The sequence below is a fragment of the Protomyctophum bolini genome (assembly GCF_963924005.1).
Source record: "Protomyctophum bolini genome assembly, chromosome: 11".
Taxonomy (NCBI): domain Eukaryota; kingdom Metazoa; phylum Chordata; class Actinopteri; order Myctophiformes; family Myctophidae; genus Protomyctophum; species Protomyctophum bolini.
In genome coordinates this window covers 26,906,051-26,926,927 of record NC_137872.1, presented here as the reverse complement: position 1 = coordinate 26,926,927, position 20,877 = coordinate 26,906,051, and the positions used below count along the sequence as shown (strand labels likewise).

General features: G+C 44.7%; 1 long non-coding RNA gene across 1 annotated transcript in view; it reads left to right on the top strand.

Moving 5' to 3' along the window:
* LOC308323773 overlaps positions 1 to 20,877 on the top strand; it is a 105,175-nt gene that overhangs the window by 59,534 nt on the left and 24,764 nt on the right. Inside the window, exon 2 of the long non-coding RNA XR_013964840.1 lies at positions 12,472 to 12,536. This is a non-coding gene — a long non-coding RNA (uncharacterized lncRNA). The remainder of the gene's footprint in view (positions 1 to 12,471; positions 12,537 to 20,877) is intronic.

Genomic DNA, 20,877 nt, shown 5'->3' with positions numbered 1-20,877 from the left:
ACCTGGCTGGTCCACCAACACACACCCATTTGTACACTCTCTGAGTTACAGACCGGTAAGGTCCATGTGGTTCCTCCAGTCCTAACGATGAGTCATTTCACTCTATAAGAAACACCGACCTGATGTACCAATGATGTCCTAACTTATTTATGAGTGGGCCGCCCAGTGCAGACTAACGTGAGCCGCAGGATTTTGGACCCTTGATCCACAAAAGGGTTGGGAATCACTTTCCCTTGCAACTACTCCACTGTTATGGACTCCATTTCCCATACTGCACTGCTTTTGAGAACCCTGAGTAACTGCAACAAACCACCTTACAAAAAAAAAAGAAAGATTCCTTACAAAAACATCCTATAAAAATATACAAATAGACCAAAGAAAAAACCAAAACAAATGCAGTCAGTGAGAAGGTCATCCAACAGCGCACGTGGGTGGCGGCCTAGAATAGCACATTGGATTGCGAAAGACAAACATGAAATGTTCTTCCTGAATCCTGATCACTGGGTCTGTCAAGAAGACTTATTTCAGCTGGGTTGTGATGGCTGGAAAGTAACCAAGTACATTGTTTTGGCGGTACTTTTAACTTTACTTGAGTATTTAGAAATGTCCAATACTTCTACTGCACTATATCAGAGGCAAATATTGTACTTTTTTTAATCAAGTATAATTCTTTGAAAACCTTTGTTTAGTTACTAGTTACTTTGAAGATTAGATTCTTATTATTAACATGAATTAACCATTTAAGCCGTAGGCCTATTTTATTTCAGCTCTTCAAAAACAGCCGATCTACAAGCTCACAACGCAAGTTGTGAGCTTGTAGATCTGCTAGTTTCAACAAAAAGGACACATTTTTGACAAATTTGAATACTTTTTTACTTTGGCACTTTAGGTATATTTTGATGCCAACTTTTTTGTACTTTTGAATACAGTTTTTGAATACAGTTCTTTTATACACTGAGTATTTCTACCTTGTGGTAACAAAACAAATCAGAGTAGTTCCTCCACCACCACCGCTGGTGTTCAGGAACGCTCTCGGTTTGCCCACAACAAGTGGTTTTGCTTGGCACTGCCCGCGTGTTGATGCTGTCAGGGTTCTCATGCATATTAGGTTGCTGTCGACTAGCGGTACACTGGGATGACAATCTGCCGCACAATGCCATCGGCTGGCACGACCGGCGTTGTCAAATTATCGCCTGCTTGCTTAGCTGGCATGCTTGTTCTGGACCGCTCGAGTAGAACGGATCGCAGGCCTTGTCTTTTAGCTTTCGGGCATCTGGCACTGTTACCGTTATGTATGCATATTTGCAGTGGTGGAAAAAGTAACTACATGATCTGCTACAAGTACCACACTGTGCTGTCTGTACTCTGTACCCATTTAGACTGTGTTGCTGTCGGGGCAGAAGCATCATTGTGTTTTTCTTGGTAAAGTCGACGCCCTATACATGATCGTACTACACCATCATACCAAAGCATCAAAGATCCACAAGCTCAAGCTTGTCCATTTGCCACTTTTGCTATTTTTGAATGTGAGGCCTGGACAACATGTTTGGACATATGAGGTTTCCACCTGACAGAGATGACCTGTTAAACCTATATACATAAACTTTTAGCACTGCGTGCATACTCACCCAGTAATTAATTCCTAAGACTTTAAGTCAGATATTGTCCTCTAGTTTCATATCCATGTGAAAGTTCTGGCAGAAAACATATACATATCGCCACTTTTACAAGAGGAAAAGCTAGACTGAAAATATAAAAACTTCCTTTGGGAACAGTCGTTGTTTGGGAAGCTCAAACATTATGGTGCACACAATTGACAGGTGTGTTGCGATTGGTGTTGGGTAATTGATCACACAACCTAATCCTATTTTGTGTGCCCCATACATTTGTGCTTCCTAAAGTTTTGATATGTTCAGTCCACTCATAACAATACATGAAATATATGTAAGATCATAGACATTCTAATCTAGGGCTATTAACTTGCAAACTTAGAATATTCACCTAATATTCAAACATGTATTTGCCAAGTAAAGTAAAACCAACTTAAGCAAAAGTTAATGTCAAGCCCTGAGCAACATATTGTATTATTATTTTTTTGTTTTCCAGAAAACTTAGAGGTTAGGACGTTCTGTAGAAGGCTCAAGTCTGTGTAATTTTGAAGTGGTTTCTTCTTTAATTTCTTTGTACTTTACTTAAGTATTTTCAGTATTTTTACTCCAGATCTACCAGCTCACAAATTGTTGCAATTTGACGCATTGTGAGCTTAGAATGGGGCATAGTTGGTTAATAATTATAGCCCAATAACATGATAATGATTCTGAAATGGGTATCCTGCATAATAAGTATAGGCTACTTTTGCTATTTTTTGTTAAGTTTAATAATACTTGGATTTTGACCTACATTAAGCACATTTTGAATACCGGATTTATACTGTAACGGTATTGTACTTCTACATTGTTGTGTTACTTTTTCTACTACTTTTACTTAAGTCCAAAATGCATGGGAGTACTTCCTCCGCCACTGGCTATGTAATGTTTACAGCATGACAGACTGAAGGAAGTATCCGCGGTTCCAGTCTGAATACCAGGGACACTTTTGCCACACAAAGGCATTTTCAAGACGTTTATTCTTGCGACATGATTGATGGGGACAGATATGTTTTATTTTTCTTCCTTCGCCCCGGGATTATTTATTTTACCTTGCAGTATGTGATTTGTGTTGTGCCTTGTCATGCTGATCAAGTGCTTGTTTTGACTGCTCATCCCTGTTTGGACAGTGCGATGTTGCAATTTCGGAAGCAAGCAAAAAAAAAAAAAAAAAAAGGGGGAAGAAAAAAAAATCTCACCTACTGATAACAAAGAGTAGCGTAGGGCAGGCCAGCGCCATCGGATGCTCCGAGGCAGCGTGGGAAGTTCTGTGAACTTCCTGACCCCACGCATCACCGCAACGCATCGACCCCCATCACGTGACAAAGGAATGCCCTGCATCTTTTGTTTTTACAGCCACGGCACTCTTGGAGTTTGAGAGCGATTTTGCATACTATAGAATGATCACGAGCTTGGCATTTTGCCCCTCCATTCTCCTCCCAAATAGGATTTGCAGGCAGCTCTCCCATTCTCTCTCTCTCTCTCTCTCTCTCTCTCTCCCCTGCATCTTTTAAATCACTTCAAGCGCCGCCGAGACCCTTTTCAACCCGAGGCGGGCACCAATCTAATGGCATCATTTGGGTCTGCACACACCGAGAGAGTCGACCCCCTTTTTTTTCTCATCTGTGGTAAAGGGGTTTGCGAACAGCGGAAAACAAAAGGGCCGGCCCAGTGAAGCGCATCCCGCCTGGCCGGGCTGAATAGAGGGGCCCCTTTCATGGCTGTTTATGAACACCCCTCTTCAAAAACACACATACAAATCACATCCAGTTCTTCCTCGGGGCTGCTCCGATACGGTGGTCGGTTGATGGGTGTGCAGCAGAGTTTGGCTGCGGGGAGATGCGTTGCAATGTGGCAGAGGCCCCATCTCTCTCTCTTTCTCTCTCTTTTTGTATCTGTTCCGGCTGGTGAATCTACCCCCCCCTACCGCCGCCCCACCTTTGCAACCCCATCCATCAATTGGCTGTCATGCGGTCATTAACATGTCAAAGTGTTACATCACGAAGAGCTGGACATCTCTACATTTCTATCGAAAGCGCCATTAACATGTCAACGTGTTACATCACGAAGAGCTGGACATGTCTACATTTCTATCGAAAGCGCCATTAAACTTTTTTTTGTCCGGCGCTTGACTATAATAGATCCCGAACAGAAGCCTAGCGATTGAAAAAAAAAGCCCCTGTCTTTTGTCTCCCATTTTACAAAGGAACGACATGATGATATATTATTATATTAATTATTATGTGATGAACGTAGTATAGATTGTAAAAGATAGTCACACAGTAATGCAGATTTAGATGCAGAGACCCTGACACCCCTCTCATAGACTAATGTGGATTGACCAATAGACTGTATTGGACTGATATTTGTATTTGCCAGCTAATATTTGTTGAGACTGTATGTCAGATTTGCATTCATTTTTGCATTGTTGCGTCTCTTTGAGAGAGAGGAAGGGAACAAAATCAGAGATACAGTATAACAGATATTGGCCTTGAAAAATCCATATTAGATTACTTCTGTTTACACTTAGTGTCTCAATGCATGGTCACAGTGCTTTGCTTAGTGCATATGACTGCTTCCGTGTGTCTGTGTGTGTGTGTGTGTGTGTGTGTACAGTGTTTGCACTTTGGAATGTGCGTATAGAAGCGAGCATGAGAGAGGAAGAGAGTGTTGGGGGTATATTTTTACCTCCTCCTTCTGGGTCAGACATGCAGGTCGGAACCGGTTGACCTTTGGACAAATTGCAAGTCATGCCACCACGGCGAGGCACATCCTCTTCTCGTAAGTCACCTCGTCCTTCCGCCGTGTGTGTGTGTGTCACTCGCCTCGGCCATCGTTCGTCAGGCGTAACGTCTTGATGGACAGGAGGAATGTGCGGGCGTTGAGGGCTCGGCAGGCCATTCTTTTTCAGGTGTTCTTAAGCAAACAGCACAGCCGCTATGTCCTGTTTTTATGGATTTCACACGTCACTGTTCAAACGTTGAAACAGGCTGGTCCCTAAGAGTACATGGGAGAGAGCAAACACAGCGCTCTAATACTTTACCGCGCTGACCTTCTGGGCTTAAACTAAAACAAAACATGCGACACATTTCAACGTTCCTGCTCGGGAAACATTAATGCGGTGCAATGGGATGGAAAAATGTTAATGAAGTTATATTGTGAAAGATTTATTTTGTAATTTGTTTTTGAATTACAAGTAATTACATTACTTGTTCTGTCCCACATCGATCTAGTTTATCGTCCCTGTCGGGTGGAAACCTCATATGTCACACTGTTACTTTTCAGGATTCAAAGTCGAAAAGTAGCAGATCTACAGTACAAGCTCATCAACACGTCGCTTTGTACCGCGTATCGAGCTTGTGAATCTGCTACTTTTGAGGCAATAGTGTGACGCTGTAGTATGATGGAGACAAAGTCATTCATACAAAAAACACAAACTTTGGCGAGGTTTCTGCCCGACAGCGACGTTATCTACACAGGTTAACTTGTACGAGACTGTATGGATCAACCTGTCAAGGCCCTCTCTCCGGTCACAGTAGCGCCATTCAGCTCAGGGGTTGATCTTAGTTGAAGGGTCAAAACCTCTGACAACCTCTGACATTTTTACACGTTTAAACACCTCTTCAAAAACACAAGCGAGGGCTTCTGTGGTCTGGTGGTGATTTGACGAGTTTTTTCTTTTTCCGACGTACGCATGTCGGGGAAATAATCTCGGCGCCACCGCCGGCACTGAACGCAACACAGCTCCCGTCAACACGGTTGGTGGGTGACTTCCGTGTTTGTCGCCTTTATAGCCATTATGAAAATAGTAAAATACCCCCGTTTTGTGCCAGCTTTAAACCGAGCTCCGCTATTTGAATTGGTGTCGGTCGCATGCAATGGAAAACAACAGTGGGAAACTCTCTGGGAAAGTTTTTCAACGCCCATAAAAAAATATGTATTTTCAAATGGCCTCACTAATCCACAACGCCCCCAAGAAATAAAACTATTGAAACAAGTACAATGTCTACTTTTATTAGTGGCATGGAAAAAATATGGGGCGGAAATGTGTGCCGTTCGTTTTGGTCTGCAGTGCACTTGTGTGCTGCATGTATAAACATTCAAATCCTCTCTGTTAATTTATACATTTTTAACTCAAGAGTGTGTACGAATGGAACCCTGTTAACTTTGAGAGTGCAAGAATGGAACCAAATGGACTCATAAGGGTCCATTTGGTTCTATTCGTGCACTCTCTGAGTTGAGGGTTTTAGTGTGCAGCCTGTTTATGTAAGCCTGTGTGAACTGTGAAGTGGTTATGTTCTGTATGTGCCTGGACTTGTGTGTCACTGTGCTATACTTTGCAAGCAGTGCCAACAACACTGTCAAGCTCCCTGCCATGCATGCCATCCCTTTTTTGACACCCAGTATGAACCAACCAGACACATACAGGTCAATTGTTTTTCACTGAGTTAAACCAACCTTTTTGCTGTGTACCACTGCCTCTAAAAGAAAAAATAAGCAAACCCTTTCTGGCATCTTTGTTGCCGCTCTTTCCTTGTTTTAAATCTGTCCCCGATACATCGAAGAGGAGGCAAGGCGGCAAGGCATTCCTTTGGGATTGTGTAATATGGTGGTTTGAGGCAAGTCGAGAGGAGTTATCGCAGAGCGAAGAGAGAGATTAGAGGAGAACAAAAAGGAGAGGTTTAGAGAGAGAGGGAGAGAGAGAGAGGAGTTTGCTGCATAGTTGTGGTGGCTTGCGTTATCGCGGGCCTCCTCAGCGCTGTGCTCGTTCCGCGTGGCCCGCCTTAATCTCCCCTCCCTCCCCATGCACACTGTAAACTGGCTCTAATAACCCTGCACACGATTAAAGCAAACATCTTTAATAGCGACCCGCCTCATTATCAACTCACACTGGGATAAATGCCGAGGCTCAGCCCTCCACCAACCAGGCTTTTAGTTTTATATGTTGTGCACCAGAAGTATACAGCAAAGCTGCAGGACGAGTCATCCTCATTAGTTCTTGTCCTATAGAGAGAGAGTGTGTGTGTGTGTGTGTGTGTGTGTGTGTGTGTGTGTGTGTGTGTGTGTGTGTGTGTGTGTGTGTGTGTGTGTGTGTGTGTGTGTGTGTGTGTGTGTGTGTGTGTGTGTGTGTGTGTGTGTGTGTGTGTGTGTGTGTGCGCGCATGTGCGTGTGTATACTAATGTATTTAGAGAGTTCTTGCATTGTTGTTGGCAGTGTTTTACGTTCCAGAGCAGTGGTTGGTTTGTGATGGCTGAGCTGACTGGCAGGGTATCATTTGAACATGGTACTCTACATGATGACTTTTTTATGCAGAGAGACAGTGGTGGTGGTGTAGCAGTGGGCCATGCGGGTGGAGGGTAGTTCATTATGCAGAGGGACAGTGGTGGTGGGTGGAGGGTAGTTCTTTATGCAGAGGGACAGTGGTGGTGGGTGGAGGGTAGTTCATTATGCAGAGAGACAGTGGTGGTGGGTGGAGGGTAGTTCTTTATGCAGAGGGACAGTGGTGGTGGGTGGAGGGTAGTTCATTATGCAGAGGGACAGTGGTGGTTGGTGGAGGGTAGTTCTTTATGCAGAGGGACAGTGGTGGTGGGTGGAGGGTAGTTCTTTATGCAGAGGGACAGTGCTATGGGTGCAGCAGTGGGCAGTGATGGAGGGCAGGCAGGTAGTGCTCTAGAGGGTGCTGTTTACTGTAGGAAATGCCCTCCACTTCTCTGACACTCCCACTCCGGTCTCACTCCCTGTCTTTTCATTGGAAACAGAAATCTCTCGAGCCATAGAAATATACTCATCAATCATTGAATGGTTTCTTCTGAAGGGAGATTAGGAGCTGCTGCCTACTTCACTAGAGTCAAGGCACTGTTGCTCTGGGTGGTGCATGGTTGTTGGTGCAGGATGGTCTCATGTGAGAGGAAGTTTTTTCAAACTGTGTCTGAAAGAATTCACAGTTTTGTGTTGTCACAGTTCAGAGTTGTGAGACTATACTAGAACACTCACTGTCATATACCCCCCCCTTTTCTCTGTGTCTGTCTGTCTGTCTGTCTGTCTGTCTGTCTGTCTGCACGTGCACATTGCAGTGTGTGACTGTGTGTCGACCTCACCTGTGGTCCACATTATATACAGTACAGGTACAGGCACACACACATATACATATACATACACAATCGCCCCGAAGACGTTTACACAACTTCCACACGGCCAGATGATGAGCCCTCCTATCAATCAGGCTTCCAGCGGCGGAACAGCGAGTAGAGGAATGTGCGGTGTGGGACAGACACCTTCGCTGCCTGCATGCACTCTCCTGCGGCGCTATTGCAGGGTGTAATCCCTGACATCACCGTGTTTACTGCTTGTGTTTTAGTTACAGGACAGATAGGTGCATGCTTGAGAGCTTACATGGGCCTTCTGCTCCACTTACTCCACAGCCTGGCCCGAGGGCATCTTTCACAGGCGCACGAGCACACACACACGAGCACACACACACGAGCACACACACACACACACACACACACACACACACACACACACACACACACACACACACACACACACTCACCCAAAACAACCAGATACCGTAAACACAACAGACCTATATCACTATAGCACCCAGCATATTACTCATACACCGTCTGATGAGTCGTCTACTATACTGTATGTTGGAGAGATTGCAGTTAAAGCTTTTGTTTTCACAGTCTGCTGCGTTAATTGTACTTTGAGAATGTAGTGTACATCATATGTAACCTGTACTGGTCCACTTGGTTACACATTCTCTGAGAGCTACGACAGATAACATAAAGTAAACACAACGGACTCCATGGTATCACTGTAGCACCCATATTAGTCATCCTTTCTGCAGAGTTGTCTACTGTACTCTATATGGAGAGATTTCAGTTTAAAACCTTTAAAAGGATCCCTGGCCTTAAATGTCTAATACATTATAATTGCCTTCTATGCACAAAAAGTTAAATTGAATTGAATTAACTTTACTTTTACTCAAGGGGAACAAGCTAGCACCAGTCACAAGTCGATGATGTAATTTGTCCATGATGTGTGGTCCAGCCCTATGGAATGTATGGAATGCATGTTCTAATTAAAATGTTGTTTTGATGCTCATATTATTAACCTTAGGAAGTATTACGTTTATTTTTTTGGTCATATTAGGTTAAGTACGATTGTTTATTGCTGGACCACACATGGGCAGATGACATCATCACCTTTGGATGGGCGTGGTTCCCCTTTTAAGGACCGATCACACCAAGCATGCATAATACTTTGACCCTTGTGAACTGAGTGGTGCAATTCCGTTTGGGGGTCCCAAGGGGGTCACTGGAACATCCAGACCTCCAGGAACGCGCCCAGGGGGCCGGGCCGGTTCCGGCAGGCCACCCCGCGTCAGAAACAGTCGAGAAATGACAGTTACCGTTTGGGGGTCCCCAGGGGGTCCCTCTACTGTACTGTACTGTACTGTACTGTACTGTACTGTACTGTACTGTACTGTCACTGTACTGTCACACCCGATATCACGTAATGGCTGATTCCCATTATACACCTGTGCACAGTGTGAAGCTCAACAGCACCACTTTGTCACCTGTGGTACTCTAACAGACAAAGGGACACACAATGCTGTTCCTTGGAGTGGCTGCACCACTCAATAATAATAACAACCAGTAAGACGCCCTGAGGGCGAGAAACAGCACCGCCCTGAAGGGCACGCATCCGCCTGGGTGACGGCAGTCTGTTGGCATGGGGGGTCAGATCAACATATGGAATGAACTCTGTACTGGCTATGACAATCCAGGGTTTGGAGGGCCATATATGGAGCGTGTCACGAGGCGTGATGGACTGACAACCATAATATAATCTGGGGGGGGCATTAGTTAAGGGTTAAATGCCTTGCTCAGGGACACCTTGAGTCGACACATTACTGCCAGTTGCTGCCAGTTTTGGTTACATTTGTTACACACGGGATAAATTAAAACTGTGGATTTTGTTTTACTGTGTACCAAGTAATATAATTTACACTGCTGGGGTTTCATTTTGTGCTCTCAGCATCAAGTGTTGTTTTTTTGTAAAAAGTAGTCGGCAGCCGCAGTTTCAGGTAATTTATGCTCAAGCACGGCTTCCAAGTTTGGACTCGCCGTAACTATATTTTTCTGTTTTTTAGTGGGATTACCATAATAGAATCATTTGCAAGGGACATTAAGCTTGTGGCTTGTTTCCCTCCACATGTGTACTCTGTGTATTTGAGGAGGTCTTTTTCTGTGTTGTTTTATATGGTTAGGATTTCGTCACGAGTGACGCCGGCCCGCGCCGCTGAGGTCATGCATGGGGAGCAGAAAGTCTCGCCTGGTGCCAGCGATTGAACTTGCTTTTTTATTTTAGGAAATAGTCTAAATTTAGAACTCTCGGCTTTGGCCAAAAGGTTTTGCCCCAAAGTCCCTCGGTTAACACACATTTTCGAGAAGTGACTCCACATCTGGAATTTTAATGACGATGAAGTAAAAAAAGAACAGAAGAAGAAATATACGTATTGAAATTCTTTTTTTCTTTCTTTCTTTTGTTTTGTTCTGTTCTGTTTCGTTTCTGGGTGACGCCGCGTGCTCTGAACTTTCTCTGCTTCTCATGCATGTGTGGGTGTGTTGCTCCACAGGTAAAAGGCCTGACATGTTAGTGTGTGCTTGTGAAATCACTGCATGGCTTCTGACGTGAGTAACCAAACAAACCCTCCAGTAATGGCACCCCCACTGTTGACCTCATGAACCCTCACACGCCCTATTCTGGGCATGGTGTAATAATATAATAATAATAATAGGTGAACATCCGGCAAAAACGTATAATAAAAGTATAAGCTTGTACATCGACTGTTTTCGACAAAGATATGTTGGCTATTTGGTGCACAGGGGGTAAAAAGGTGAGACTCCGGATGGCGATGGACAAAGCGTAGGGTTTGAGTGTCCATCTCAGATGAACCGAATTGCTGTTGCAGGGTTAATCATTATCAATGGTTCTCACAGTGGGGTCCAGGGACCGTCAGGGTCCCTTGAGGAGGTTCCAAATGGACCCTTACAGGTCTGTAACTCTGAGAGTGTTACAAATGGAACCAAATAGACCCTTACAGGTCTGTAACTATATGAGAGTGTCCAAATGGAACCAAATGGACCCTTACAGGTCTGTAACTCTGAGAGTGTTACAAATGGAACCAAATGGACCCTTACAGGTCTGTAACTATATGAGAGTGTCCAAATGGAACCAAATGGACACTTACAGGTCTGTAACTATGAGAGTGTCCAAATGGAACCAAATGGACCCTTACAGGTCTGTAAATATGTGTCCAAATGGAACCAAATAGACCCTTACAGGTCTGTAAATATGTGTCCAAATGGAACCAAATGGACCCTTACAGGTCTGTAACTCTGAGAGTGTTACAAATGGAACCAAATGGACCCTTACAGGTCTGTAACTATGAGAGTGTCCAAATGGACCCTTATACAGGTCTGTCACTCTGAGAGGGTATGAATGGAACCAAATGGATCTGCATGCCCTCAGAGTTATGGGGGTCCTTGATAGACTAGATTAGAATAATATCAATAGCAACACAACCATTACTTATCTTCCATAGTTATTTGTATATTATTGTAGGCCTACTGTAAAGAACACCCAATGGTGGAATTTCAAATGTCCTCGATGGCCAATCGGATCATAGGATACAGCAGGTTGTACCAACCAATCCGAATATACATTACAGTACAGTACTGCTGTGACCACGAACCAGCCAATGACATGGCAGAGTCACGTGCCAAGCATGACTGTACCAGAAACCTCATGTTCCTCTGTGTTCATTCTGTTAAAGGGTCCATATTTTTTACCCTCTCAGAGGATCATACTTTAACTCCGGGTCTGTTGGAAGTGTCAAGTTCAACTCTTGTGGTATATTTTAATACATGGCGTGACGTTGATGGGAGCCACCCGTCCATCACCGGCCCCGTTCCTGCCGCTGACCCGTGCCTGTCGAGCAGGGGCTCGGCTCCGCGGCTCGGCTGTAAAGCGGTCAACGTGTTGGAACCTGGTCCAAGCGGGTTGTGGCTTTGAACCCTCTTCCAAGTTGTCCCCCCGTATTACAATATCATGGCCGTTGGGGCAATAACCTTGTATCTCCATGTTCCAATGCCCTACATGGTCATAACAGTGTCACACACAAAAGTAGCAACAAAGAAAATAAATCGTGTGATGGATCATGGGACACTTTGTGAGTTTGTAGATCTGTTATTTGATCTACTTTTGTTTGTTTTGAAAGTCAAAGTGGTTAAGTGTGTGGGGTTTTATAAATATTTGACCAATAACAAGTATTAACAAGAGCTTCTAATTAAAGCATAACGACACTAGATTGAAATAGGAACACAGGTTATTTTAGTTTTTGCCATTTTCTGAAAAGTAACTGTTTTTGACATACAGTATGAGGTTTTCACCCGACAGTGGAAGCGATATTTCCACAGCTCCACTGAAAGGCACTGAGCCCAATCGTTACTGTGAGGCAGAAACCTCTTATCTCCATTATCCATATGCTAACTTTTTGCGTATTTTTGGTAAATTATCGTGACATATACCAAAGCATCAAAAGTAGCACATCACACAAGCTCGAAATGCAGAACTTGTAGATCTGCTACTTCTGCCACTCTTGAATTAAAGAACCTGAAAAGAACAGTTTTGGACATGAGCGGTTTCCACCCGACAGAGAAGGAAATGTAATACCAGGCCGTTCGCGGAGTGACGTTTTTGTCTCCCTTTTGATTTTTTTCTTTATTTCTCTTCTCCCCTCCCTTTTTTCCAGAGTGGAGGAATATCCCGGGTTCCCGGAATGATGATGTTCCCCCTTGCTTCCCAGGGATTCTTGTGGTGAGTATATATGTTACCAGAGACATTACAAATGGCTTCGACTGGGCTTGCGGTGTTCCAGTGTTAAAGTTTTGCCCTGTAAATCTCAGCTGTGTATACGTTATCCCCGGCCATGTGGTCTTATTAGGGGGAGCTTTAGCTTAACGCACTCATAAACCTAGCAACAAGCACCTGGGTCTGCTGCCCTCGTTACCTTTATCTCCAAACCAGGGCTGCAACAGTTCAAACCAATTAATCTGATTAATCAATTATAACAAAGAAATAATACTAATTGTTATTATTTAATGAAGTGATCCATTAATAATCAATCCTTATTGAGCATGTCATTGAAGCCAGACAAAGTCAAAGTCATTCTCCGCATTTGACCCGTCTCTTGGAGCGGTGAGACGCAGCCAAGGAGCGCTGAGCTGCAGCTGTGCCACGCTCGGGAATCATTTGGTTAGTTGAGTTTTTGACAAATGTCAAAAACTTTCAAATAGTGAAAATACCATGTCTACAAGTTGTGAGCTTGTAGATGTGATACTTTCATTGTTTCTGCACTACACTGTAATGCATCAAAGTATACAACAGGGCCTAAATGATTAATTGATTTGTTGATAGGCTATATATATAAAAATAAATATATATACATTTATATTTAAAAAAAAGGCACTCTATTCAATGAACCCGTTAAAACCGGGAACGCATCTGTGTCATTTTAGATTTTCCGTGTGCAACATATCTACCACCTCCATACATCTGCTATTGAAACATCTTGAAGAAAGTGTGAGAACTACTGATTTAGAAGGCATTCGTTTGTGGCATCAGCCTCAGGGTTAAACGAAAAAGTAATCTATAGAGTAATCACAAATTAAGAAAACCAAATAAATGGGTAGTTGCAGTCTATCCCCAGAGCCAGGCTATCATGGCCACCATCCATGGGTTGGTGTTCAGCTCTGCTGTTCCTCTGGACTGCATGGTTCTGTTTGGAGCTCACCCCCATGCTCCACAAAATGTGTAATATAAGGACACAAATGGCCGCGTGCCAGAGACTTATAGTGCCGCTGTGGCTCAGGCTTATAAAACTCTATATCCTGACGCAACTCATTTCACTGTTGGCATAATTGTCTGCCAAACGCTATTAACCATTTAAGTTGTTTTAACGTCGGCCTGAACTGCCAGTTTGGGAGCGGATCCAAAGTCACACAGGGCAGAACAGAGATCATTTCTCTCATTGTTCACATGTGGACTTTTGGACACTAGTTCTCAAATGGTTTGGTGTGCATGGGCTGCATTATAAACCCAGGTTTGGGTTTGTTTTTCTTTTCCCTGAATTTCACGTCATGTTTGTTCCTTTTCCTTAGTGCTTTATTTTATTTTATTTCTTTTGCTCAAGCTGCCGAGGGAGCATTTGAAAGCTATCAATGTCACGGCAAAATGACATCCATGAAAAACTACCATTTGATTACACGAGCACATAAAACCACAAACTGTGTTTTGTGGCCGCAGCCTACAGTGAACTGAATGGACTTGGCCTCCCTCTCACCTCCCCTCTCAACCCCTCAGCCCCCCCACCACCGGTACCCCCCGCTCCCCCCCCCCCCCATCCCACCCCTGTGACTCCCCTCATTGGACCAACCGGTCCACCCTCCAGCAGCCAGTGTGCTCCTGTCAGCGTGTCACCCAGGGGTGATGCCCCTCTCTCAGCCCCCATCGGGGCCCTCTTTGACTCGGCGGCGCTCTGTTTGCCCAATCATTTGGGAGCCGGATACGGGGATGAATTGTTAACTACAGTGGGTCAGCCCACCTCCCCCCTACCCCCTCGCCCCCCGACCCACTGTTGACTCATCGCCATGGCGATGGGGTAGGAATTTGTTTTCTCTCATGTGTCCGCTGCCAGCTTTCTACCCCCCCCCCCCCACACACACACACACACACACACACACACACACACACACCAGAACAGTCTCCATCATCCACCCTCCATCCCCTACGCTATAGTACACTTTTTCATGTCAAGGTCCCCAAACTGTATTTGGCTGAAAATGTTTTCTGCCAGGGACCCCCTCATACCAAAATTGTCGTTAATCGTTAACATGATGTAGTTACTCACTTTTACCTTCCATTTTCAAGAGTTTTTTTTTAAAATAACGAATCTACAAGTTTGTAGATTCGTTATTTATTACAAAAATCCGATTTATAGGGTGTAAACAAGTGATTGAACCAATTTCCATCAAGGATCCCATGCGTTGAGAACCACTGCCTTATACGCCACCGGGCTGACCGATGCCACAATTGTCTAGCTGATGCAGAGTCACATGGGTGAGGGCGGGGCCGAGTGGGAGGTGTGTTCCACAGGGCGGAGCCGGGCTGTCTGTGTCACATGGTGTGTCACATGGTGTGTTCCACAGGGTGGAGCCGGGCTGTCAGTGTCACATGGTGTGTCACATGGTGTGTTCCACAGGGCGGAGCCGGGCGGTCAGTGTCACATGGGCCTTTTGCCCTCCGTCACTGCCGCTCCGCTCCGCTCTGGGAAACCAGACGACCTGAAGGGGAAAATGTGTGTGATTTGTTTGGTTGGAAAGTGAGCGCAGTCATCAATGGTTTCCTGTTCCCCTCTGTGACGCACACAAATTGCACATGCACACACATGTACAGAAAGTATGCACAAGTGCACATACACACACACACGCGTGCCATGTCTACTTGTGAGGACATCAGGTTTTTTTGGACAGTATTTTTTATGAATGTGATTTTTATGATTGGGGCTGGGAGTGGGAGGGAGTCTGGAAGATAGTTGGAAGTCTAGTAATTACATCTTGATGTACAATAATGTACATTGCTAAAGAAGAAGAAATAAAGTATAACTCATGGACAATCAAAATAATTAAATAATTAAGCATGATTGATATGGCACGCTGACTATGAAGAAAATTAAAATATGGCACTTGTCAAAAGGTTCGCCGACCCCTGCTGACTGAAAACAATCCCATGACTTAGCCCCGGTCACAATTGGTCACATTTGTCTGGACCTCTTTATTGTTATGACACCTGCCGAGTTGGCTTTTTCCGAGGTTTTAAAGGTCTTTTTGAAACGTCTTTGGAAAAAAAAAAATTCTGGTGCCCTCGTAGTTCTGAAAGGGGCAACGCTCTATTATGTGGCCACACCCACCAGTTCATTAAGTATACCATGTGTTCAGCTTAGCACCACCCACCTGAACTTAAGCCTCGCCCACAGCTGTTGTTAATGAGGGAGGGGTTAGGGGAGGGGATGATTTTATGATGTCACTAAAGTGGTGTATTTTGATTGGGCATTTTGACGAATATTCTAACCACACCTGGTGGTCTATAGAGTAATGTTAACTCCATAGATGCATACAAAACAGAAAAAGTAAAAAAAAAAAGTTTCTGATCTAGAGCGGAGGATTGCCGGCACGAAGAAAATGGTGGATCCGCCCCCACCTCAACAGCAGAGAACACTCACATCACCAAATTTGACGCACCTCTGCACTTTTATTGGTTAGCAAAATACAAGGAAGTGGGCTTCCTATGCCATTTTTTCCAATGCGTTTCCCCAGGCTTTCACTTGACCCAAATGCGAACGAAAAATAAAAGCCTCAAATTGTACTGCACTTGTGCACGCACGCAACGCACGAGCGTGCACGCAGTTTTCCTCTCCCATGTCTGTTCTCTCTGGAGGCCTAAGCTAGCTGGTGTTTGTTAGGACAGGCATATAGGCAGCTTATGGCATGTTGCAATCTGTGTATAGCCGGCTGCAATCCCCCTGCAGCCATTGTGGTTTTCTCGGTTAAAATCGTTCAAGCCGTGTTTATTTTCGCAGTGCATGCGGCAGAACCTCTAAACAGAGAGAGAGAGAGCAGTCCTACCCCTCCATACATCATAGCACCGCCGCCACTGTCGCCAGGCCAGAAACCTCTTATGTCCAAAACCCTTCCTTTTTTATAAATTATTATTTTTACCATTTCACCTGAAAAATGCAAAAATGTCAATAAACAGAATGTTGGGGGGAAAATAATCAAGATAGTGAAAACAGACGATGCGTTGTGGGCTTGTAGATCTTCTGTTTTCAGACGATGCGTTGTGGGCTTGTAGATCTGCTGTTTTCACTACTTTTGACACTTGTTTGATGACAGCGACAATAGGATTCTACCAATTTAACCACTTAAACCCCAGCATCCGTGTCGTGGGCACGGCTTTCGCAGAAAACACAGACTGGCTATTTTCCACAGAAGCTTTCCTCATGATATCAGAAAACAGAACAGACAAACACTATACTAGTATTGAGCCCTGAGGGACTCATATGGGGTTTATGTGGTAAAAATGTCCATGCTTTTTCTTCACATAACCGAGCAACACCAGCAGCGCAGGGTGGCGGGAGGGGAGGGCATACAGTACGTGCTCCGAAGAGCTCCGAGTCCCCGCGTTCCCTCGTCAGTATATTTACGGTTCGGAAACAATATCCAGACATGAGCGGTGCAGTGCGTATATATATACAGTGCTTTGTGTTAGCGCTGCGCTGCACGCTGCCCTCTGTAACCATTAGATGTATTACTTTGTAGCTAGCTAGCACCGCGGTAAGCCTGGCCCACACCTTCACTAAAGGTCTCATTCCCATGGTTGTCTCGACTTAATCAACAAGCTCAAGGGTGTGTGTGTGTGTGCGTGTGTGTGTGTGTGTGCGCACGCAGGCGCATAAGTGTGTCTGAGTTCGCGCACACGTTATTAGCTCAGGGCAGGTGAGTGTTTGCCTACCTGTCTCCCTTTATGAGGTGAGTGTTTGCACAGGGAATGCACCGCGTCCGATTTGTCATTGCCTCCCCATTGTTCGGCTCATCCGACCATCGCCTTGAGGGTTCTGTTCCACTGTGTCCTGGCAAGCGAGAAATATGTGCTTTTCATTCTGCACTGTTTTTCTTTCTTTCTCTTTCTCGCTCCCCCTCTCTCCCCTTTTCTTCTCCGGCATGTTTGTGCGCGTGTGCGTTTCTGGGTGAAGATGTGACTTGGAAGAAAGTGTGAGAGAGAAGATGGGAAATGCGTTTGGCTCCCAAAACAAAAGGAACAGAATTGGAATCAAGAAAACGTGGAAAGTGAATCACCCCTCGAGCGCTGCCTGCTCTATAGCACGAGGCCAATCATCATACTTTAGAGAAAATGTCAAATGTCAGCCCCGTTTTCCGGGGGGAATTCACAAAGGGTTTTTGATGAGAGCTCATGCGTGCAGGCCTCTGCTTCTCATCTACAGAACATGGAAGGTTCTCTATCACGGATGCGGGTCAGCTGGGAGAGAAAAACACTTGTCGTCTGACTACAATTACATCAGCCATCTGAAGTGATCAGAGGAGTTACACAACATCTGAAATGATCTGAGGGAAAAGACCAAGTGGGGGGGAAACAGAGATACGGTGATGTCATTGAACGGCATGGCTTTCTGGCGCGGCATCTAGAGAACGGTGGGGTCTGCGCGGTGACCCCCGGTCTCTGGTTCAGTCCCTGACGCCGACACTCAGATGGTTAGCAGAGCCGGGGTCTTTTGATATTTCCCCTGCCGGCCATTCATTGTTATCGCCGGTGGGGGCATGTTTTTTATCCCATGCTTCTGGTCAGCCGGAATTAAATACATGCGTTTCCTCTTTTGGGGGGGAAATGTTATAAGACTTGTCTGATGTGCTTAATATTTAGTTTAGTTTCATGATGTCAAAACGTTTCAATGTAATACGAATTTATGTCACGGGCCTAAATTTCAAGCACGGGATTTCGGGAATTGCACGTATTTTAATTGTGGGAGATTCCCGCACAGATTTACGGCGATTAATATAATCTGACTAGAAGGAATGTGAGCACAAACTCCAGTCACAAAAACTATATTAAAAACGTATGTTAGTCATGTTGCCTGTTAATAATAAAATGAGAAGTGCCTGAATGGACAGAATGTGAGTGCTGGCTGTCACTCCTTAGATTAATGTACTGTAAGGAATAATATGGGATGCAGGAATGGAAGTGCTGTATAATTCTGGTCCATCTTTTCTCCTATTTTTATTTTATATCTACAAGATCACAACGCGTTGTGTGATCTTGTAGATCTGCTACTCTTTCATTATTTGTCGAAGAAGTAGGCTGGCATAGGTGGTTAGGAAAGTGTCTCCCCTGTGTGTGTGCGTGTGCGTGCGCGTGCGTGTGCGTGTGCGTGTGCGCTCATTAGTGTTTTATTTTTCTTGCATACTCCTATAGCAAGTTTTGGCATTTTAATTTTCTGTTACGTAATATTGTAAATAGTATTTTTGAGAGATTTATGCAATGTCTGCAACCATTTATTTGTACGTCAATTGTTCTAGATGTCTATGTATGATAGTGCAACTGTGTGTGTGTGTGCGTGTTCGCATGCACGGCATTGCACGGGCATGTGTGTGTGTGCGTTTGCGTGCGTGTGTGTGCTTGCCTGACGTCCTGTGCCACTGTGTGGGTGGTCCTCACGGCTGGTTTGATAGTAATCCCCTGTCCCATAAATCAGTGTCCTGACTCGGACCGGGGGGCTGATGCCGTATGACCAGCGAAGCGAGGGGGCTTTGCACGGGGCCTCGTGCACTGCAGCCGGCCGCACGCACTGCCCTGCCCCTCGCTGCCCCTCGCTACCCTGTCCCTCCATATGCCCTGCCCCCTCTCTGCCCTGCCCTGCCCCGGCCACACGTCAGCTCTCCACACCACCTCTAAAATAACTCTGCATGCATGAGGGCTCTTTGCAAAACAGCCCTGACCCTTCAACACATGTGACCAACAGTACAGTTACACTGTGACAACACAACACAGGCCGTTATGAGCCACAATGACGCCATGACGTCAACCTTTTCCCAACCAGCCTGCACAGACCACCATTTTATGACATTTAGGGCTCTCTTGTCATCCATGGTAAACCCCTTATCCGTAAACTACGTTGCCTTTTATTTTGCTATTTTGAAAAACATTTTTGAATAGTTAAAATAGCCAATCTACATTGAGCTTGATTGGCTATTTTAACTATTCAATTTAGTTTTTCAAAATAGTAAAAAACAAAAAAAGGCAAAGTATAGTTTAGGGATAAGGGGTTTAGCATGGACGAAAATAGACCCCTGAGCCTTTCAGACCCAAAACTAAAGAATACGTTTTGTTATTTTTGGATAAGATTTTATCCACAATTCCATGCTGTATTGATGTGGTACCATCGGAGAGATAACAGGCAAACAGATCAAAATAACAATTATTTTACATTCTCTCAAAATGTGTAGACTTCTTGTAAATGAAGTAGGCCTAATGCAGATTTTGTTTAAAAATAATGTAAAATTATGGTTTCATTTCACTCTCTCAAGAGTTAAAGATCTATAAGGGTCCATTTAAATACCCACTCTCCGTCATTTAGCTGGGGACCACCTGGAACCCCCTCTCTCAAGGCCCACTGGTGGTCCTCGGACCACTGGTTGAAAACCAGTGACAGTGTTTCCCAACTGATTTCTATGAGCCCCAGTTTGATGTGATCTGTTATCTCTGGGACCAGTTTAAATACTGGTTGCACGGCTCAATGAGAGTCAATGTATAAAACGGAGAACAACTAAAACAAACTAAACAGTTTAAATACTGGCTGCACGGCTCAATGACACTCAATGTATATAAACCCAGAACAACCAGCACTTTGAAGACCGGGTACGTTTTACTGAAAATGAAGGCACACGGACGTGATTTGGTGTCAAGCCTTCTTCGCGCTGAAGAAAGCTTGACCATGTGGTATATGCCTAATTCATTTTGGCGTAAGGGCCCATTTGGTTCCAAACTATCAATCATTTTGCATGACTCCCAGGACCCCCACGTTATGTACCACTGACGTGCAATGTTCAGTAAACGTGTGCGCATTATAATTAATGATAATTACAATATTATTGTTGCCAACTTTGGCTTTTTACACACCATAAATTCAACCATGAAGTCAACATGTTTGAATTTGATCAGGTGGTGTGCGAGATGGGTGAAACACAGTTTCGCACACATGCACATTGCGCGCACACACGCAGAGACTCCGGGCATTTCTAGCGGGACGTAATCAAATGTTCCCTTACATTTATACGCTCTCAGAGTCAAATTAACACTGAAGATTGTCCTGTGTTTACTGTATTACCATTCTGTACAATACAATGCAGTCTATCTGGTCTGTGTAAAGTGGCTTCAGAGCAGACAGGCCTCTCTGGTAGAGTAGAGTTGATCTCAGTTCAAATGCTAGCGCCTGACGGAAGTGTGGAGATGAAAGCCATGTCCTGGACTCTGCAGGTGCTGCGGTCTCTCTATGACGGAGACGAGAGAGAGACAGAGAGAGAGAGAG